Source organism: Neopelma chrysocephalum, unplaced genomic scaffold (genome assembly GCF_003984885.1).
Source record: "Neopelma chrysocephalum unplaced genomic scaffold, ASM398488v2 Primary Assembly neopelma1_42, whole genome shotgun sequence".
NCBI lineage: Eukaryota > Metazoa > Chordata > Aves > Passeriformes > Pipridae > Neopelma > Neopelma chrysocephalum.
In genome coordinates this window covers 15,315,391-15,338,104 of record NW_020897700.1, presented here as the reverse complement: position 1 = coordinate 15,338,104, position 22,714 = coordinate 15,315,391, and the positions used below count along the sequence as shown (strand labels likewise).

At 38.0% G+C, this 22,714-nt stretch overlaps 1 long non-coding RNA gene across 1 annotated transcript; it reads left to right on the top strand.

The window, feature by feature from the left end:
- The first annotated feature begins 10,689 nt into the window (after window positions 1–10,689).
- On the top strand, window positions 10,690–21,924 carry LOC113964478. The gene is made up of 3 exons (XR_003533204.1): window positions 10,690–10,756; window positions 11,198–11,309; window positions 21,892–21,924. It is a non-coding gene; the product is annotated as an uncharacterized LOC113964478 (long non-coding RNA).
- The last annotated feature ends 790 nt before the right edge of the window (window positions 21,925–22,714 follow it).

Genomic DNA, 22,714 nt, shown 5'->3' with positions numbered 1-22,714 from the left:
TCCATTGTGATTGCTCAAGTGCACATTCTGGAGTTTGGTGTCTCTGGGACTCTGCTGTGTCGCTTTGCTGCAGCAGATAGTTCCCACTTTCTGCCGGGGCAATTTCAATTCATGCTTACAGCTTCATGCCAGATGAAAGACTGTTGCTAGGTTTTTTTTAATGCATTAGCACTTTGTGTTCAGACCTGTTATCTTTTACAAAAAAACCCAGAATTTTCAGATTTTTTCTTGCACATTAGAGGGCCTGCTCTGATAACCATCCAACTGGCCTATCACACTGCCCTGCAAGCTCAGTTGTATTTTTGCTATGAAAGTTGATTTTTTTAGAGCTTGATAAACTTATTCCTAAAATCCTGCTGACTATAAGAGAGATTCAGCTCTTTGATTGTTGCTTTAACTTTTCAGTCAAAGTACACATCCTTAAATGCTAAAATAATTCTTGGTTCACCCATCTAGGGTTAATTTTTTCTAATAATTTCTTTGATATTTGGCAACTTTTAAAGTAGTAGCAATTAAAAGTTACTTAACTCTGGAAGGAAACCTCCAATATACTTGGCTTTCTAACAGCATAATTATTTCCATTACACCAGTGCTATAATTCTTAAGTTTTGCCTAGTGTTAGTGAGTTGGTAAGCACTGGGGTTTCCTGTCTCATGACAGAAGAACCTCACGTCCACGTGCATTGTGAATATGAAAAAATCAGGTTTTCAACTGTTATTTTTTTAATTAAAAATTAGTCCGTAGCTAGTACATAAACCCAAATCAGTCGCCTAGCAGGTTTTAGATTTGATAACCTTCTTTAAAATTTTTTGAAGCAATTTTCTTGGAAGAAAATAGATATATACTGCCATGCATGACTGGATTTCTAATGAATGTTGGTCAATATTACATGATAACAATGTTGGCCAAAACAGCCAAACAATAAATTCCTTCTCTAATATATGATCAAGCTCTTAATTTTGGTTGTTTTTCAGAGTATCTTCAGAAAAACTGTATTTAAAGGCACATGTATTTCAAAATCAGATTTACTCCAGTTCTGTGCCAAATTTGTTTTTGGTTCTGTTATCTTTTTTTTAATAGGATTATTTTCACATATATTGATTTAAGAAAAGAGGAAATCCTTTCCTAAATGTTCATAATTTCAATAATCACTCATGACTTTATGTAGTTACTCATTAATGGCAAAGAAAGGAAATTCTTAGTCCTTACAAGTAGAGAGGCCTGCTTGGGTTTTTTTGGAAAAAAACCCAACAACCCAAAAAAACAAACATAAAAATACTACAATCCAGGTCTCTATTTTTAACAATACTGCTTTTCAGGTTGGATTCCTTTTGTTTTTTTATTTTTATGTACTGTTCTGAGCTGACAGGAATGTAAGGGCATGTCTTGTTTTTTCTATTGTTACAGGTTTTCTGTTGTGTGAGGTACTGGAATTATTTGGAATGCTGTATTTCCAACAATTAGGTTAACAAATATCATATTCATTTTCATGTAGAATTTATATGTTTTAGACCAGTGGATTTGTGAACTAAAGCTATGCTCTTTACTCTGAAATTTCAGAAAAGAATTGCACTTTTTTTTCCCCATTAATATTTAAATAGAAATATTAAACTTCAAAATAGCATTTCTGCTGGCTTGGCAGTGAGTAGGTAAAAGACTCTGGGGCACTCTTGGTGTGCCACAGAATCTACAAAGTGTTCCCAGATTCTTTTCCTCAAAAACATCTTCCTAACCTTCATTTTGCCCTTATGCTCTTCACAGATCTCTTATATTGCCATGTAAAAATCCTTTTGTTTTAAGACTTTGCCTTTCTGTAACTTGGAGGGCTCATTATTTCTGCCTGCAGTCTTTTGAAACTGCCTTCTGTGTTTAAGAGGCATTGGAAACTATTTTACTGGACTTCCTCTTCTAGAAACAGGTGAATATAAATGTTCTTATTATAGTTCTAGGAAAAAACATTGTTTATTTAAATTACTTCATTCTTCTCTGAATATAAAACAGCCCTTTAATGTTAGCTCTTTTGCATTTCTCTTGAGTAAATCTGATTTAATTTATGCTAAACATAATGAAACATCTGTGTGTGCTGGATAAAAACTAGAGTGTATAATATTAGATGGAGAAATGTCACATCCTAAGTAGAGAAAACAAGCAGCAAAGCTCTGGAGTGTCTTTTAACCTTTTTGTTGTCGTTTTGGAATTAAGAAATCTCCAAAACCAAAAATCTGTATGACAGCTTTAGCAGGTAATGAATGACCAGTAAAAAAAAGAAGTACAAAGAAAAAAAATTCTATGCTGTTTTGCCAAAGCATAAGATAATTTTTTAGTGATTTTTTTTCATGTGTACTGAAGTCCAATCCATGCAACGAGATTTAATAGATAGACTGAAAGATTAAGAATTAAAGTAATTGATTTCTGATTACTTTGTAAATCTCACAAGTAGTAAATTAGAAATGTCGTGAACTGTTGCACTGCCCAAGTATCAAAGGAATACTATAATAGAACCATCAGATGGTTTCTGATTTTTCAAAGAGAAAGTGATATGAGGCTTTTTTAAGAGTACAATATTTTTATATAATTCCATTTTGAAAATTCTTAATTCAGATGGAAGATGAAGGGATGAGTGTGAGTTCTAGAGATAAGGAACCAGTTGCAGGTTGTGCTAGTAGTGCAGTTGTTTGAAGAAAGGCCTCAGTTTTAACTTCCTTTTTTGAATTTTTTTTAGCTTCCTTATTTTTGGCTTTTTTTTCCTATATTTGGATCCTTTATACTTTTGGAATTATATATTTATTTTATCTATACAGGGGGACCAGAATGTGTGTTAGGAGAATTATGTGTGAAAGAATGGTGATGGAATAGAATTTCACATCTTAAATATAAGATAAAGTGTGACAATTTACTTAAGAGGGTATACCTCAATAAGAGGGAAAGGAGCCCAACTTTCCTAATGCATCTGTGAGTCAGCAATTTGATCTAGCTTGAGAAATAATGAATATGACCTTAAGACATATTACATATGAGGTATCTCCATTGAAGATCAGCAACTACAACCCCTATTAAATACAGATTTAATAATTTAATTCATTTCTTAAAAAGAAAGAAAACATAAAATAATCAGCCTGGTTTATAGGGTGAAATTTAAAGCAGTAGAAAACTGAGTTTGCAGAAGTATAAGGGAGGTATCATTCCCTCTGTGATTACTGCAAATGGGTATACAACCTACTACAACATCATGGACGGAAAAATAACTACAGAAGGTACGTAACAAAGACTATATCAAAGCAAGTAAGCATAACATACGGGGGAATAGGCACAGGCTGAAAACTGCAAAAGGTTTCTACCCATCAGAGAGAGAGGTTACAGTTCCAAGTAAGTGAAGTGAAATCCAAAAAGGTTATTTTTTTAAACGGGGAGTTGAACAAATTTACGAAAGGCAGTATGTGATGTGGTTGCCTGTGAAAGAAATTATGTCAGCCCAATGCAAGGGAGCTACCTTCTGATCCTGTTGCAGTAGGTCAACGTACTCCTGTAGGCTGCTGTGTACCTCTTGAAAAGAGGGACATCATGACACTTATGCAACACTTATGCAGTCAGAAAGGCTTAACTGTGTCAGAAGAACCAATGTAAGATGTTTTAAAGTGAAAACATTTCTCATGGGTCATTCTCAGCAGTGGTTGAAGACACCATTAGAAAAAGATGAAGATTTACCAAGTATATACTATTATGTTTTCTCTATTTTTTTCCTAGTACCACTGCTTTTTGTATCTGTTGGCATGGTGAGTATGCAGAACATTGTGTATGGGAAAAAAAAATTGAATTTCACCAAGGGAAAGGCTGGAATTGCATCTTTTCTTGCCCTGTCATCCAGAGTAAGGTTTTATTGTCAACTTCAATGAGAAACAGGTGGTTACCAAGCTCATTGGAAGTGGTGCTGCTTACAGCTGCTTTGGAAAGGAAATAGAGAATATAAAAAAGAATAGGGTTATAAACAGCAAACTGAAACATTGTTTGAGTGGGATCAATATATGAGGCTCCTGGATCCAACAGTGCTAAGAAGAAACACAGATTTAACTTCATAAAGTTTATTAGTGTTTCATTCATTTTTGCTTCCAAGTTGTAGTAACAGATTCATCTATTGCACTCGGAAAGATGGACAGAAATGAGCTGGCTTGCCACAGCTACAGCTGTAGGTGGTTGCAGCATTGAGAATAGGAATCTACTTCAGTAACAGTCTGGTCTCTCTTGCCATCTGGCCTTTTGGTTCCGTAATGTGCTGACACTGCAGCATCTTTGTGAACCAGCTGGCAGACACTGCTTTGGCTTCCACCTTCCTCCCAGGAACTGTCAGTATGCAACAATGACAGGAAAACACAGAGCTATGGTCTAAAGCCATTAAGATGCATTAGGACAATTCAGTTCCTACCATAATTTTCCAGAGCTCTTGAAATGGGATGTACTCACTTCTAAAGGTAAGAATATACTTTCAGCGGATATATTAAAATAATCCTGCAATGCAAAGCTGAGGTACAAAGAAAGGGTAGGTCTTCATGTTAAAACACAGAGATGAGGATGAACCTGGAGTGTGAGGAGTTTTTTTGGTTGGTTGGTTTATTTTGTTTTCTTTTCATTTCTGCAAGTAACTCAGTGTATGTCTCAGAGAGATGCTACGGCCAAAATCAACACAGCAACTTGAGAGATCAAGAGGCATGATGTTATTTTCAAGGTTCAGAGCATCTACAGCACCAATTAGCATTAAGATGAGCAGCACACTTCCAGTACCTCAGCAATAAATAAGAAGCTTAATTAGAGTCAAATTTCCTTCTGTGCTTCCCCTTACTTCTTCAAAGTAATTTTACAATCTGTCAAGAGATTCATAGATGGGAAATATATATTACTGATAAAATTTTACCAACTGAAACAAGTGTCCAGATGGCCTAGCTCAGAGTAAGTGCTTGTTTCATCCTGTCTAAGAACAGCATCATTAGACAACAATCATGTTGTCTCTTACATGGAACTTGTCTTTGAGATGCAGACAGGCTTCCTTATAGCGCACATGGCATCGTACTTCAAGCTTGGTGAGGAGACTGTGCAATAATCAAATATTGTTGCCCTCATTTTACCATTGAGAAACAATTTAACTGTCCAAATTAGGCAGGTGTTTTATGTCAGACAAAAGGACAATTCTCTTCAGTCTCATCTATAGTCCATATACAAATCTTCCTAATCAGGAGTAGTTCTGGTTTTAAAGGGTTTTTCAGGCCAAAACCAGTGTTAAGGTTTTACAGTTTCTTGTGATGGTTCTTCATTGTGGTCAGTTTAGTTGACTAATGTCATTCACTCTATATTTTTTAAAGATACATCATTATGAAAGGCATTTTCCTGTTTCATATTAACTAAATACACAGTCTAAACAAAAATGGTTAAATCAAATTAATCTGAAGTCTCAGAACATGTTAAAGTGGCTGCTCAAAAGCAATGATCACTTTAAGGGGCTGGCATCATTCAATGTATTTTGACTCATTAGCGTGCAGAAACTGAACAATGTTAGAACCGATTAAAACTTGATTATATCAAAGTCATAAAGATGATTAGAGGGCTGGAGCACCTCTCTCACAAGCTGGGAGAGTTGGGGTTGTTTAGCCTGGCAAAGAGAAGTCTCCAGGGAAACCTTATAGCAGCCTTCTGGTACCTAAAGGAGGCCTACAAGAGAGCTGGAGAGGGACTTTTCACAGGAGCATGGAGTGATAGGTCTAGGGGGGTGGCCTTATGATGCAGGAGGGTTTAGATCTAGGTTTAGATCAGATATTAGAAAGAAATTCTTTACTGTGACAGTGGTAAGGCACTGCAACAGCCTGCCCGGAGAAGTGATGGATGTCCTATACCTTGAAGTGTTCAAGGCCAAGTTGGACAGGGCTTTGAGCAACCTGCTGTAGTGGAAGATGTCCCCGCTCATGTCAGGGGAGTTGTAACTAGATGATCTTTCACATATTCACTTCCAACCCAAATCATTCTATGATTCCATTAAAATACCAATGTCTGTAATTCCCACATACTAGCAACTTGATATTCACTTCAGTGAATAAATCCTCTCTCTCCTCTTCATTGTTTGTGATGATAAGGAATCATAGGTCCCACAACTTACATGCTCTAGTGGTTGATACACACTCAATATTTTGTGCTGTTACATTTTCTAAAAAAAACCATCCTGTGATGTTCTGTAGAATGAGTAAAAGTACAAATGCAATGTACTATTCTGTTATGTTGGCATTGGAAAAAACTACTGTCTTAATTGATGTGTGTTCTGTGAGGAGGATGATAGTAAAAGAGTCCAAAGTGTACCAGTTCTCCACAGTTTAGGTAATCTGGCAGGCATAGTAGGAATATGAACTGATTTCATGGAAGATCAATGTGACTTTCTACACACCTATTTAAATGGGATGTGGCATATTTATCAGAGGGGGGCCTCCCCCCCCCCAGAAGCAGAGCAAAGACATAGAGCCGAAGCCCCTGCAACCCATAAAGAACCATTGGAGTGCAGAAACCCTCCTGCAGCCTATGGAGGAGTCCATGTTGGAGCAGGAAGATACATGAAGGAGGCTGTGACTCCCTGTGGGAGGCCCAAAATGGAGCGAAGTCCTGCTGGAGACCTGTGGCCCATGGAGAGGGAAGCCCATGCCAGAGCAGTTTTTTCTGGGTGGACTTGTGGCCCCTGTGGGAGACCCACGTCGGTGCAGCTCAACCCGTGAAGGACTGCACCCTCTTGGGGAAGTCGTCCATGGGGCAACAGATTGAAAAGAACTGTTGCCCGAAGGGTGGATGGACTCACGCTGGAGAGGTTCATCAAGGACTGTCTCCTGTGGGAAGGACCCCACAGGGCAGGGAAAGGACTCAGAGCTTTAGGCCTCCCCTGTAGTCTGTGGTGAAGACCATGGTGGAGCAGGCTGCTCCCTGCAGCCCATGGAAGGGTGACTCACAGGTGCAGCAGACTTGGAAGACCTGTTGGCCTATGGGTAGACTTTCTGATGCAGGGGAAGGAAGGAGAACATGGAAGGAAGGAGGGGTGGTTGGAAAGTGTGTTTAAGATTGTTTTATTTCTCACTCTTTAGCTCTTATTCTGTTAGTAATAAATTTAAGTTTTATCCTCACTCTGAGTTTGTCTTGCCTGCCTTCTCTCAATCCTTATCTCTACTCATGAAATTCCTTTGCTGTTTTTTTTCTTCCTCTCTCCTCTGCCCAGCTGCAGAGGGGAGGATGGAGGGTAGTGGAGTGTTTTTAATAGGCCCTTTGCATCTGGCCAGGGTCAAACCACGGTAGAGCTATACCTAGAATTTTATGCAGTATGTCCAGTGAGACCATCACCTGGAGCTCATTTATTTCTACTAAGACCAAAACAGGAAAAAAAAAATAAAGGGAGGGAGAGTAAAATCCACAGTGCTTTTCCAACATATTCATGAAAGAAAAATGCATGGCAACACATCTCACCAGAATCAAATCTACATCTCAGATTCACCTCTTGCTGGAGACTCCATGAGGAATGTACATGGCTTGAGGGGCTTGTGATAAATTATAGATGGACAGAGCAGAGTAATAGCAGCAGATATTACACTGAGAAACCGTTTTTTTTCACAATGTCAAGAAGCTGGTAGCAGGGTGTTGTCTTGTGTTTGTTTGGAAGGGACTATTTTGAATAGCCATGAGCTTGCAACAAATTTTCTGTAATGGACAACCCACTTCACGTTTTCATCAGTGTAATTATCAGACAGAAGTATGGAAAGATGTGTGGTGTTCTGTATTACAGGAAACGTATATAAAGTGTGTAGCTACATAGAGAGTCACTATGAACTGATTTATACTGATTACATAAGTGATTAACTTCACTGGAGACTGTATCAAACTTTTATGGCTTAAAGAAAGGGAAGCAACTTCTATGTTTGCTAAAAAGTTTCTTAGAATATCTTTTCAGTTATACATTTGTAAGTGTAAAAAGTTTCACGCTACTAGAGAAGTAAGAGCAAGCCCAACTTTCAGACTTCCTGATGAACTAAACATTTAATGAAAGATGAGCGTCCTCTTGACTTCTCAAATAAGATATATTCTGAAAGTCATTCCAAAAACAGCCAATAGAAATGTTCAAATAATTCTTTACATATCACAAACTTGATGAGCCAGCACAGTGTAAAAAAATTGAAGATACTAATCACAAAATTCTTTTCTTCAAGTTTTCTAGAGCAAAAGAGATAAATAAATTTTTTTTGAGGGGGGAGGTAGGATGTTATATATTGACACAAAATTAATAGATGTATTGACATTAGGAAGATAAGGAAAAACTACAGAATTAATGTAGGATACCTCACCTCAATTTTATTTGTTTTTTGGTACATAGTGTATCTGTAATTTGCATCTGCAAAGACTCTACTGTTGGCTTGTAGCTTGTCAGTCTATCTGCTTGCTTGGTACACATTTTTCTCAGAAATGGAAATTTATCCAAAGTTTTTTAAAACTGTCTGAAGTTATAGTCTTAGAAACAAAATGTGCATCTGCTACCATGATCAAATTATCAAATTAAATGCTCTAGTGATTCTTCAGGCATACTAGGTTCTCCCTCTATGTAGGTAGCAAAAATTATAACAGAATCATTCCACATTTGTTCTGGAATATTATTTTTCAGTAGTATCATTTTGTGTCTGTTTTCCATGCGGCTATTCTATGAATGGTAGAAAAACTGAAGACCAAAACTTGACAAAAACTACTGAAAATGTGTGTTGTGAGTGGCAGGCAGACACTTTTCTGATCCTAAATACAGAATCTCAGTATATGCTGAGTTGGAAGGGACCCACAAAGATCATCACGTCCAACCTAAGGGTTGGACCATGGAGGACCATCCCCAAAAATCACACCATGTGCCTGAGAGCATTGTTCACCGATCATCACAGAGAAGAGATCAGTACCTGCCCCTCTTCTTACCATCACAAGGAAGTTGTAGACTGCAACGAGATCTCCCCTTAGTCTCTTCTTCTCCAGGCCGAACAGAACAAGTGACCTCAGCAGCTCTTCATAAGGCTTCCCCTCAAGGCCCTTTGCCATCTTTGTTACTCTCCTTTGGACACTCTCTAATAGCTTAATATCTTTCTTATATTGTGGTGCCCAAAACTGCACACAATATTCAAGGTGAGGCCACACCAGTGCAGAGCAGAGCAGGACAATCACTTCCGTCGACTGGCTGGCGATGCTTTGACTGATGCTCCCCTGGAACTGATTGGCCCTCCTGGCTGTCAGGGAGCCAGGTGGCTCATATTCAACTTGCCAATGACCAGGACCCCTAGGTACTGCTTTCCAGCTTTCCATGGTACTGCTTTCTAGCATCTCATTCCAGAGTCTGTACGTACATCCAGGGTTGCCCCACCCCAGGTGCAGAATCTGGCACTTTCACTGGTTGAACTTCATATGGTTGGTGATTGCCCAGTCTAATTTGTCGAGGTCTCTCTGCAGGGCCTCCCTGCCTTTGAGGGAGTCAACAGCTCCTCACAGTTTTGTGTCATCTGCAAACTTGCTTAGTATCCCTTCTAGTCCTATGCTCAAGTCACTTATGATGTTGAAGAGCACAGGGCCCAAGATGGAGCCCTGTGGAACCCAACTAGTGACAGGTCACCAGTCTGATGTTACCTCACTCACTATTACCCTCTGTGCTCAACCCGTGAGCCAATTGCTCACCCGCCACATGATGTGTTTATCCAGCTGTGTGCTGGACAGTTTGTGTAGAAGGATCCTGTGAGAGGCAGTATTGAAAACTTTACTGAAATCCAAAAAGATTACATCAACAGGCTTCCCTTGACGTTGGGTTAGGCTTCCCTAACCCTTAACTAGATGGGTTACCTTGTCATAGAAGGAAATCAGGCTTGATGAGCAGGACTTTCCTCTTGAGAAGCAAAGCTGGCTGTGACCAATGACTGCATTGTCCTCCAGCTGTTTTTCAGTACCTCCCAGAATTATCTTCTCCATAGCTAACCAGGCACTGAAGGGAGACTGACAGGCTTGCAGTTTCTGGATCCTCCTTCTTGGTCTTCTTGAAAATTGGGACAAGGTTTGCCAGCTTCCAGTCAGCTGGGACCTCTCTGGATTTCCAAGACCACTTCAAATTAAATCAAGAGAGAGGCTTTGTAAATTACATCAGCCAGCTCTTTGAGGATTCTCGGATGAATCCCATAGATTTGTAGGAATCTGTAGGAATCCAGCTGGAGCAGCAGATCCTGCACAAGTTCAGGTCGGCTGGGAGTGGATCATTCTCGCAGTTATGGTCTTCCAGCTTAGGGCACTGAGACCCTCTTGGTTCATCATCCATGTTGAAGAAAGAGGCAAAGAAAGCATTAAACACCTCTGCCTTGTCTCTGGCCCTGTTTGTGTGGTGACCGTCTTCATCCGGTAATAGACTGATGATATTTCTATCCTGCCTATTGCCATTAATATATTTGAAAATGTTGTTTTTATTGTCCCCCACATTTCTGTCCAGCTTCAACTCCAGCTAAGCTTTGGCTACATGAATTTTCTCTCTACAAGTGGCAAGCAGCTTCTATGTATTCTTTCCATGTCACTTGTCCTTGCTTCCACTGGGCATTCACCTTCCTTTTTTGCTTTATTTCCAGGAGAAAATTCCTGTTCAGCCAGGCCAGCCTTCTGTCTTGCCTGCTTGTCTTAAGACATTTGGGAATTTCCAAATGGCATGCTGCAATCCACTTCTGCTTTCTTTTTACATGTTAGGGAGGTATCACAATATTTTGATAAAAGTCTCATGTGAAAAATCTTATATAATGTAATAATATTCCTAACTGCACATAAAATTCACCTTGAAATAACTAAGAGGTTCAAAATTTAAGCCACGGGTCTGGCTCTTACCATTGTGCAGCTGCTCAGCAGAGCTGCTCAGTGGCAGTGTGTTAAGAGTCCTTTACTTTACTTTGACAAGGCCAGAGAACAGGCATTTTGCATGAAAGAGAGAACAGAGGAAGGACATCTGAAAAAACTATCCTGTGGAGTTTTTGGAAAGGATCAGTTTGATAATCTGGCCCAACTACTGCTAATGTTTGTTCATAACAGTGAAATATTTTATATATGTTTGCTACTTTTGCATCATAATTTCCTATGGCTCCTGCAGTGAAAGCTGGTAAGAAATCCTTAGCACGATGTCTGTCTGATCTCTTTCCAGGTCATCCTGTATTGATTTTCAGCAGGGCCCAGCTCATCTCTCATATGAAGTTTGGAGACTGAAGGGAAATTAGGTGCATCTGAATGTGGATCAGCATGCTCTTCCATTCGCAGTAAGTCACCATTCATGAAGGCTGACAAATCAGTATGTTTTATACTGTCTGCAATGAGCTTATGGAATTATTAGAACAGTGAGTTAAACATGATTTTCAAACTGATTTCAGTATGTTTCCACTCTAAACATAAAAGAAAATAGGCTTATATTCTCTTAAGCATGTGGAAGAGATACATCCATATGCTCAGTGTACCTGAAAAAACCATGCTGCCACAGCTATTAAAAGAAAAATAGGAAGAAGATGTCATGTGCACATTTCACTTATACAGTTACTGCCAAAACTTATTTCTCTGTTTTTATTTAAGAGACTCATTTAGTTGTGTAGTATAATCTTCTCTTCAAAATTAAAGCTTCCAATTTATAAAGTGATTTTCAGACTGCAATCTGAAGCACTGACTGGAAAACCCAACAAAAGTAATAGAAATATTTTGGCAATTATGCATCATATTTTAATTTTTTTTTTAAATTGCAATTTACCAAGTAAGATCATGAAAAGATGTTAACAGAATGAATTAAAGACATATGGTATCCCTGTCATATTTAACACACTCATCTGTCATCACATTCTGCTATCATTTAAACCATTATATCATGCTTGTAAAGTTAGTACAGATTTTCTATAAATATATATATATTTCTCTACTAATGATATTTTTTCCAGTCTCTTATCCAGCCAGAATACATTGCTATTATAATACTTTTTTGGTTCCTAAGCGTTACATGTTCTGATACTGATAAAGAAGTCAGCATAACTTTTGGAAGTTTATGGTGTATTTAATTTATGTTCCACCAAGACAACCAAAGGTTTAGAAGTAGAAATATTTGTCATACTTGTATGTTGTGACAAAGAATTGCAACACTGAGTTTATCAATTGATTGTTAAAGTTATCCATATTAGCCTCTTAAAATTAGCCGGAGACAGCTGTGTTTCTTAACACATAGTCCTTTTTTCCACCAGTGGAAAAACAAGTCTAAAAATGCTATTTACATGAACAGAAAGGTAAATTTAATCCTATTTATGGACATATTGACTAAAAATATTGATTAAAAGGTTGGGCCAGGGAAGATATAGATTGGATATCAGGAAAAATTTCTTCACAGAAAAGGTAGTCAAGCACTGGAATAGGCTGCCCAGGGAAGGGATTGAGTCACCATCTCTGGAAGTATTTAAAAGATGTGTAAATGTGTCACTTAGGGCCATGGCTTAGTGGTGGACTTGGCAGTGGCAGTTAACAGCTGACTTGAGGTCTTGTCTTAGAGGTCTTTTCCAACATAAATGACTCTATGATTCTATACAGCGTAATTGATCCAGCACTGAAAGTCAAGAATGGCAATAAAATTGCCTTTGTGTTTCTCAGTGCAAAGAATGTGGAAGTAATTTTAGTCTCATTACGGTAAAAATTCAATGTAAAAAAATTCTATTAAATTTTCAGATATAAAAGATTTAAAACTTTTGAGTAACAACAGTTCAGGCCAATTACTCTGTCGTTTTTATCAGTTGGTATAACTTAGATGTGAATGCTTGCCAACTTTTACATTTCTGCCAACATAGGAAAGACAAGAACTAGAAAGAACACTGTGTCTCATCAAACGGGGATGACCATGCTCTCCTAGACCATAGGATTCAGTCTGTGAGTGTCAGGCTGAGTCACATGTTTAACCAATGCCAAGCTCGGTTTGAAGCACCACTGACACATGAATAAAATTAGCCACTGTCTGTAGGTAAACAAAATATGAAGAACTACACTTAGTTTCTTGTTCTGTACTCACTGAACAAGGTCTTTTAATGCTGAATGTTCTTTTTTTATTTTGTCCACAGTTTAAGAAACATAAGACTAATGTAAATTCTTCCACTAAGTTTATTGCTGTTATCCAAACTTCCTCTGTGAATTCTATACTGGAATTTTCCCCTAAAACCCTACCACTCATTGCATCTTATTCTAAGCAACTGCCCAGCTAATTGTACATATTTAATATAGGCATATATGTAGACATGCTTATATACATATGTATATTGCTGTATCTATAAATTTCAAAACAAATGTATGACTCATTTCTGGTTTCTCCCTTTTTTTCTTCTTTATCCATTTTGCCATCAGGAAGCTTTTCTATTTCATTACTGCTCTTAGAGACAAATCTACAACCATTAGATATGAAAATGCAAAGTTACAGATTTCTTATCTCAGTTCTGCTCCCTGGGCTATATTTGCCAGAAAACTGGACAGCAGCACAGATATCTGAGACATCAGTGCAGACATGGACAGCCACATGAGGGAGTCTGACCAGTATCATTTTGTCTATTTCAGCATAAATCATACATTCTTTATTCAACAACATTAAAATAATGTAGAATACATTCTACCTTCTTGTACTTGCCCCAAAAAACTCAATTTAACATCTATTGTTTAAAACATAAGTAATAATCTGAACAGAAACCAGGATATTGTATTAATATAATTTTCTCCAAATTTTTTGAAAAACAGAACAGGGAAAGGAAGCATGATCATTATCTTTCCCAACCCCTCCTTCCACCTTCAAAAGAGTGAAGAAAAAGCACCTATCATCTCTTTTGCTAGCCGATCTAATGTCTTGAAGAACACACCTCATGTATCTTTCTTCCTCCAAGATAATTAAGGGAATTGATGATCATTATAAGCATGATAATATATTTGCATGTGATTGGTCTGAATCCTGCAAACACTGTGATTTTCACTATTTCCAACCTCAGGCTTCCACTCTGCTCGGGGACTAAAGTGTCTCAACATCATAGATATGTGTGTAGAAAAGTAATTTTAACAAGTTTCCTTAGTAATCGAGACCTCTGCAATTCCCACAGTAATTGGGATCTCCAGGCTGGTAATGCATTTACAGATAGAAAATAAGTAGGGCATAACTGGAAAAGACTGTGAAAATTTATACAATGCAATAAAATGAAAGCTTGTGCATACAGCTCCTCCCCTCAACTCTGCTTGCTTTGAAGTTGTCAAAAGAATTTATGACTCCTTCTCTGATCCTGTCATTCCTTCCCTTTGAATTCCCTTTACAATGCCATGTACCATCTTTTCTCCTTGCTGTTTAATCTCAGTCCTCCTGATATTCACTAAGTTGCTAGCTAACAACATTGCTCTTACATGCCTAATAGATACCTTTATTGTTTCTCCCATGCTGTCTTTTGTAGCTGGGGGACCATCTTGATCATAAAATATGAAGCCACTTGCTTTGTTCCTGCAAAACTGTTTCAAAATTCCCCTTAATTACAATGCATCCAATAAGCATCTAATGAGTACACAAGTGGTGAACAAAAACTTACTTTTATGTATTTAATAAAAAAACAAGGAAATTTATCTAAGGGGAAAGAGAAACACTTGATATAGTGAAAAAGCTCCATGTGCTTCCATGTGAAAATCTTATATTTTGTTAATCCATTTCTTCCCAGTTCATAGAATGTAATTAAGATTACTTTGTTTATTGGTTCTTTCAAAGAGAAGAATCCCAGCAGTAAATCCTCAGCTTTAAGTAGCGTAATTTGTCATACACAGTTTTGCAGAAAGTACTATTTGCTTATATGCCTTGTGTATATCTAACTGCGCATGACCCTGACCAGCACCGGTTGTGTGATGACACATCTTTCTTCAGTTTCTGACAAGGTAAAAGCAGACTGTGGAGTCACTGCTGGGAATCACTGGCTGCTTTATGACTACCTATGATTATAAAACAGATTTTCTTCTGACCTGCTTATGAAGTCAAACAGGCTGCTTTCTGACTGGGGAAGAAGAAAGGGCATCCCTCTTTTCCTGATTTGCCCATTTGCTTTTTTTTTTCTTCCTACCACAGGCAGACTACTTGTTTTTTTTTTTTGAAAAAGCCAGCTAGTGAGGGACACAGAAAAAATACATTAAGTGAATATTTTTAACCACACAGGTTTACATTTGATCCACTGCGGTGAGGTCTGTCTGCTCTCTAGAAGGTTATTCTCTTCTACTGTTAAAATTTAGTCAGGTACTAAAGCACAAAAAAGACAAAAACTTCAGGCAAAGCAAATGTAAAGCCTATTATTTCTAAGTCTTTAATATTTGTAAGTTTTCACTTGTAATCCCAGATTTTTTAACAGCAAAGAAATATTTGAGAATACTATCCTTAATAAGAATAATGATATTTTATTAATATATAAGTTATTTAAGAAAGAAAAAATACTTAGAGATTAATCCAATCATGTAATACAATCCAATACAATCATGTAATACAATTCAATGATTGTAAATGATAAATACAATCTGCTGCTGATAAGTATATGGAAGAGCAAACCATTTTGATGGTATTGCTAAAAAGGTTTTTCACTGTAAGACTGTAAGATTTTAATTTAAAATTGTTATATTTTTCTTTCAAAAGGACAACTGAATAGTAGATATGTCATTATAAATTTTGTTTCTAATTTTAAATGGAGAAAAACCTGCCGGGTTCTATTGTAAAATTAATGGTTCAATGGCAATTTTTTCTGCTTTTTTGTTAGATCAGGCGCATCACAGGTTTAATGAGGGCATCCCAAAGAGGAGTGCAGTGGCTGGTAGGTACCACATAGAGGGCAGTCAATGAGGAAGATCTGTACTGAAAACGGGCATAGGATCTTAGTTATTGCTGAGTGTCATCCTGGCGTGTTCTTGGGCAGATCAGGATATTTGGTAGCTATTCCTTATGTTAAGCCAGCATCTTACTGCTCCAGAAGTCAGGCAACTGACATGCTGTATCTTCTCATATCATGGTTCATTACTAGGAATCTTGAAGAGGATTTATCTGTTCTAGTCAGTCACCTTGATGGTAGAAGCTATTTCTTTGTTAAAAGGGGACACATGAGTAATAAGAAGGGTTTCCTGAGGTTTATGTAGTCATTGTCTACATGTAGAGACAGTGAATTGCACTTTGTGTTAGCTGGCTGGGGAAAATGGTGGGAAGTCACCAGGAATGAGATGTAGACTGAAACCCACAGATAGGGCAAACTAATCCCAAGGACTTGTTCCTTTGGCATTCCACATTAACTTCTCCTATGATACCACAGGGTGCATTCAAAAGCTGTGGCACGTATGGCCAGGGAATTTAGGTGCAATGGTGCTGAAGGAGGTTCCCTTAACTGGACACTGGATGTGATACCTCTGTGAACTGGTCCCTTTCCACATGCACCGGCTTCCACAGGGGCTTCAGGTCTCAGAGAGTGACTTAGCACTTACATAAGGATCACAGGATTTTGCGTGCAACAATAACTGTGGGCAAACAGTTTGTACTTATTTAGGTAAAAGGGTTGTTTATTTCTATAGACCATGTCAAAACATAGATTTTTTTTTTTCTGTTTACATAGTATTTTTCATGCATGTATTAATCATAGCCATTATACAGTATTCATGATGTTATTCCAGGAAGTGAGAGCAAGTTTTTCTAATATTACTCACTTACATACAGGAAATACTCAAAATCACATCTTTGTAACAGTTTTTTGAAGTAAAATGATCTTTGTACTGAATCTTTTTTATTGCCCCGATAGGATAATTTCAGTCCAAATAAGCCTCATTTTCTGCTACAGTAGTCAAATTGCAGTCATATTCTGGATTTTCCCATGGGAGCATATTTTCTCATGTTGGAACAGAACTAAACTGATGAATGCTTTCTAAAACAACAGTGGGAACCTCAGCTGAGCTCAGGACTGAAGGACTGACCCTACAGGCTCACATGAACAGACTTTGAAAGTCAGCTGGCTCTAGACTTGCAGAAGAAAGCATCAGCCCTGCTGAAGAATGCATGTGGTGTGAAGTTGTCTGATTTTGGGGTAGCAGATGATGAATCAATGTCTTCATATCTGCAGACGTTTCCAAGCCTGACTATGGGGCTAGCAGGGAAGCAAGGAACCTGAACAAGCACCTCACAACAGCCTCACCAGAATTGAAGACTGTTGTTAGTTCATCTTTTTGCCAAAAAGAAAAGAATAACATTCTTATCTCAAAAATAGTCTGTGAGTCAATATGCTTCAGCTCAGTAGCCTTGAGAAAAAAATTTCTGGAGACACGAGTCTGTTTCACTATTGTGCACTACTCTGTCAGAGAAAAACATATTTCAGAAAATAACAGTGACTATCCCTCCCCATACAAAACACTTATTCTGCTTTGTTCTCTACTTTTAAAGAGCTCTATAAGAGTTAATTACAAATATCTTTAAGTACATACATTGTCATTTGAAAATGCAATCTCTTTTTGGCATTCATTCCACTAACAATATATAAAATATTAACAGTATGAGCAGTTTCCAATTGCTTCCTGCCTTTAAAATAACATTTTTAATTTCTGAGTAAGAGGAAGAAAACAAGTGCAAGCAAAGTCAAAGTTGAACCTTTTTTTTCCTATAAAAAAGGTCAAGTAAGCCATAGGAGTTTCCTAATATGATTATTCTGACATTTTCTGACTCATAATCTACTGGGTGTTCATTCACCTCTTGCAACTTGAAAGTGTCCTTGAGATCTGTAACTTCATCTGCATGCCAATCTGCCAATTCTACACTCTTTAAAGTGGAATTTTCATTTATGCCAAGAGCTGAGCTGCATGGGGAGTAAAATTCAGGAAAAATCAGAACTTTAAAGGATATGAAAGAAGAGAATTGCCTTTGATTTGACACTAAAAATTAGGACTTGAGCTTTGTATGATTTGTGATCCATGATAGGGATACGGGCCATGGGGTTCAGGCCACAAAGTAAAAGTAAGTTTTTTATTCCTGAGAAAATTATGTAATAGAAAAGGAAAATACATATTGGGATTGCTTTCAGCTTTCTGAGGAGGTCCATCCTAAATGAGCAGCAGATGGAACTAAAGGGCTTGGAGCAGAGAGAGCCACAAACCAGCAAGAGGTTTGGCTATGGGTTCCTGCAGACCTCCTACAGCCTGGGTGTGACGAGGAGTTCTGCAAAACTGAAAAAGTGTGAGGAAGGCTTTATTTGTTCTTGTCCTCTCCCTTTCAGTTTAGCCTTGGAAACATCTGCTTTCCTCACATAGCCTAACTTAGCTGAAAAATTGTGAGAGACACACTGGATTATTATATTAATCATTGGTTCAGACAAACTCAAGTGTGTGATTGAGGGGGAAGGGACAAGTTGAATTTCATGAAGGTGAAATGGTGCCCTGCTCCATACCCCAGCCCCTTGAAACCTCCTTGGCCAGCCCTGGAGCAGCTGTCACTCTGGGGTGGTAGCTATAATTCTCTCTTTTTCTCTCTCTTTCTCTACTTCTTCTTCTTCTCCTAACCTCCTTTCTTGGTATTTGGGTAACTTAAAGCTGGATGGGTTAAGTTGTATGGGTTAGCATGTGCTAAGTCAATGCTTTGTGAAATGCTTCATTTTGGTTGAATGTTGCTCTTTAAACTTTTGCCAAGTTGCCTTATTTTCTAAAGTTTGCCAATAAAAGTGTGTTATTTGACCTCCTGAGAAACATGTGCAGTTTCTTCTCCCATGCGGTCTCTCAAGGTATAAAAGAACTGATGGCCTTTTTCATACATTCAGCAGTCGGATTTTTTGTGCCTTGTATAGAGTAAAACCCCTTTGATGGGCTCATCGCTAGAACCTGGGGTCTTACAAAAATTGAATGGCCCCACAAAGAGCTCAGATTGCTTATAGGCAAATTATAAACTTGGGTTTATCATCCCAAAACCACCCTGATTAATAAAATTATATTACTGTTACAGATCCTGTTTCCAGAAACTGAGCTGCATTAAAAGTCAGAGGACATGACTTGGGATTGCTATCAATGGAATAAACTGAAATACTTCAATAGAGGCTGCTTGCAGACTGAAATTTACAATATCATTCTGTTTTTCTAATCTTCAGAAAGGTCAGTAATGACTTTGAACTTACCGATATATACACTGAAATTCAACTCTTATCCCCCTCCCCCACTAAAAGCTTATCTTAGTCTTTACAAGGGTGTCTTTAACTTGTTTCCATCCTCACAGGTTGCCAAAGCCTACTTATTGTCACTGACATATACAGAAAGGTCAATCAATATTTGTAATGAACATGTGCATTTATCAAAGTAGATTATTTACATCTCCTTTGCAGTAGGAAGGTAAACGCAGTTTCCAGAAGTACAAACATCACCCCTAGCCCCCAATCACCAAAAGTCTAGATTGTAAAATATTTGTCTCTCCTGTGATTGTCATCTAGCAGTTATAAAGAAAATTGTCGTTGGCATCCACTTATATTCAAGCAGTATCTGGAACAAAAGGCAAATTTCTCAAACATTACTGATCTTATAGGAGCCTGGAACAAAGTTAAATAAATGAATATTTCAGTACTATATTTCATTTCAATAACCTTCTAAAATGGGTTTCTTTACCATATCTAAGCTCCTGACTCAATTTTCCTATTCAGTAGTAATAAATGAAAAATTTCACGTAAAGTTTTACAGATTGAAACACCTGCATGCACACAGTGACCATGTGACTGAGAAATCAATTGTTCCTACCACTTAGTACAGAGGAGTATTTAATAGGAGACCCCTGGTGGCCTAGTGGTTAGCGTGCAGGACTTTCACTGCTGCGACCACGGGTTCAAATCGCGGTCTCCTGGCCTGATGGAGGTCGTTAGCCCTGTGTGGCCATCCATCTATGAGAAGGACACTCTAAACAAACCTACGTCCTGAGGACCTCACTGCCATTGTCCAAGCTTGCTTGGCCCCGGCAGATGAACCTTAGGATTAAAGGGTGGGCTCAGTTCAGCGCAGGCTGTGTCTCACCTAAAAAATCCATTGCGCAGGCTGGAAAGGTAAAAGACCTTTCCCCAAATCTTCGTTCGCGAAGATGGGCCATTATTATTATTATTTATTTAATAGAAACAACTTTTTGTTACTCTTTGTGTTACTTTGCACATATAAGTGGAAGAATTAATTACAAATATCATAAAGACAATCTTAAAACAGCTTATATTGAGGGGTGGGTTATGTACACATCCCTGAATGTGTACTAAGAGATACGTGGCACTTAGGACCATAGTTAGTGGGGGATTTGATAGTGTTAGGTTAATGGTTGGACTCAAAGATCCTAGAGGTCTTTTCCAACCCGAACATTTTTATATATTCTATATACATAATCATATGAAAATACATGTACAACTCACTGTCTTGCACACATGATATATGACTTGAAAATTTTATGGAGCTCTCTCCAAATGTGTGACTGTCTGCTGTAACCCAGTTTTGGACTCCTTCCTTTTGCTATACCCTTTAATCCACCACTGTTTTACATCTAACTCAAATGAGCCTCACAAAAAACATGCTTGAAGACTGAAATAATACAAGAACATAGAAAACCAGAGAGGTTTTCTCTTTTCATTTTCCACATGCAATTTTTTCACATCTGGTGTATGTGGAAAGAAATATATGGTCTGTAACCTCAGTGCCTAGAAAGCTTAGAATTAAATAAAGCGTGACTTTAGACCAGAGCATAATCTTTCACTTGCATTTTGTTGGCAAAAAATGCCACAAAATAATTTAGAACATTTAGGCTTACTGAAGCGTTTTGTCAATTTACAATATCTAGCTGAACAACTGTGACGAAACCAAAAAAACCTCTAGCAGACTCAAATGTACAGTTCATTTCCTTAATTTAAGATTTTTGTTTCATTTAAATTTTACTTCAGTTCTAAAAATTTAACAGATGAAAGCGAACATCAGAAATTTGATTTGATTTTGGATTTCTTGAAAAATTTGGTGAACAGACTAGTTTCTACTTTTTTCTCTGTGTTTTTTTGTCAGATTTTTTTGATCTTAGTTTGTTTAGCTTCTAAATACGTAGATGATAAAAAACATTCCCTTGAGAAAAATGCCTGAGTTGAATGAGCATGGTATTATCTATGAAAATCTGTAGGTTGTATATGATGGGATACAAAAGGAGACAGTACTGGAATAAATGCAATGTTTTATTGCACTGTGTCACATGAACTCTACCATATCAGCATCCTAAAGAAGAAAAGCAAAAAGAGACCAGCAGTGCTGTAACACGTATTGACTGAATGAAGAGAGTAAACTGCACTCTTTTGTCACGTTCACATGGAGAAGCTGGAAGACAGAGCTGGCTTGTACACCTGGGCCAGTACAATGCACATACACGAGTTACAAGGTGTGAAGGTGGCCAGGCTCCTTATTCCTGTTTTTTGTATACCACAAAGTTTTTTGAAATCAGGGAACAGGCAAATAACCTTGACTAGTGCTGTCACATCCCAGTGACCTAGATCCTTTCTATTGTCTTTGGTACTTGCATCCCACTGAGATGTTTTTTCCTTCCCAGAGCACTGTAAATCAATAAGTATTGGTTAAGCAATTGATAGTTTTGCTTATACTATTTGTAATAAGACAGAATTAAAGCTTCAATTCTGCCATGGTAAAAGGAAGCAATTCACTCAGTGCTCAAAGGACGGATGCTGTTGCTATATCTTCACACTTCTCTGGTTGTCAAAGTCCTTGTTTTCTGGTTGACCTCACTGAACTGTTATTTCCTGCTTTAATTAAGGCAGTTTTAAATAGCCCTCTGTAGACTAGATCATTTTTTTTTCACAGAATATTCTGAGTTGGAAGGAGCCCACAAGGATCATCAAGTCCATCTCTTAAGTGAATGGACTGTACAGGGATCAAACCCATGACCTTGGCATTTGTAGCACCATGCTCTAACCAATTAAGGAGAAGTTCACCCTCACTAGCTGTAAGTTCACAAAAGACAGAGAAAAAATCTTAAATCTTCATTTTCAAAAATTGTATTCTGAGAAGCAGGAACGTTGGGAAAAAATCTGGAAGGAGACTTGAGGACAGGAAAAAGGCAGAGAAGATAAAAAACACATCAGCTTTGGCACTGGCAAGGAATGGGGACTCAGGGATGCTCATTGGCAGGTAGCTGGATATGTATCAGCAGTGTGCTCAGGTGGCCAAAAAGGCCAGTGGCAACTTGGTCTATATCAAGAATACTGTGGCCAGCAGGACCAAAGAAGTGATTTTCCTGCTGTACTCGACACTGATGAGGCGTCACCTTGAGTACTGTTTTCAGTTTTGGGCCCCTCATTTCAAAATGGATATTGAGGTGCTGGAGCTTGTCCAGAGAATGGATAATGCTGGTTAAGGGTCAAGAAAACATGTCCTATGAGGAACAACTGGGGAAACTGTGGTTGTTAATCTTGAGAAAAGGAGACTAAGTGGGGACTTCATTTTTCTCTACGACTACCTGATAGGAGGTTGTAGTGAGGTGGAAGTTGGTTTCTTTTTCCAAGTCTCAAATGAAAAGATGAGAGGAAATGGCATTAAATTGCACCAGGGGAGGTTCAAATTAGATATTAGGAAAACTTTTTTCACTGAAAGAGTGGTTTTTCACTGGAATAAATTGCCAGGGAGG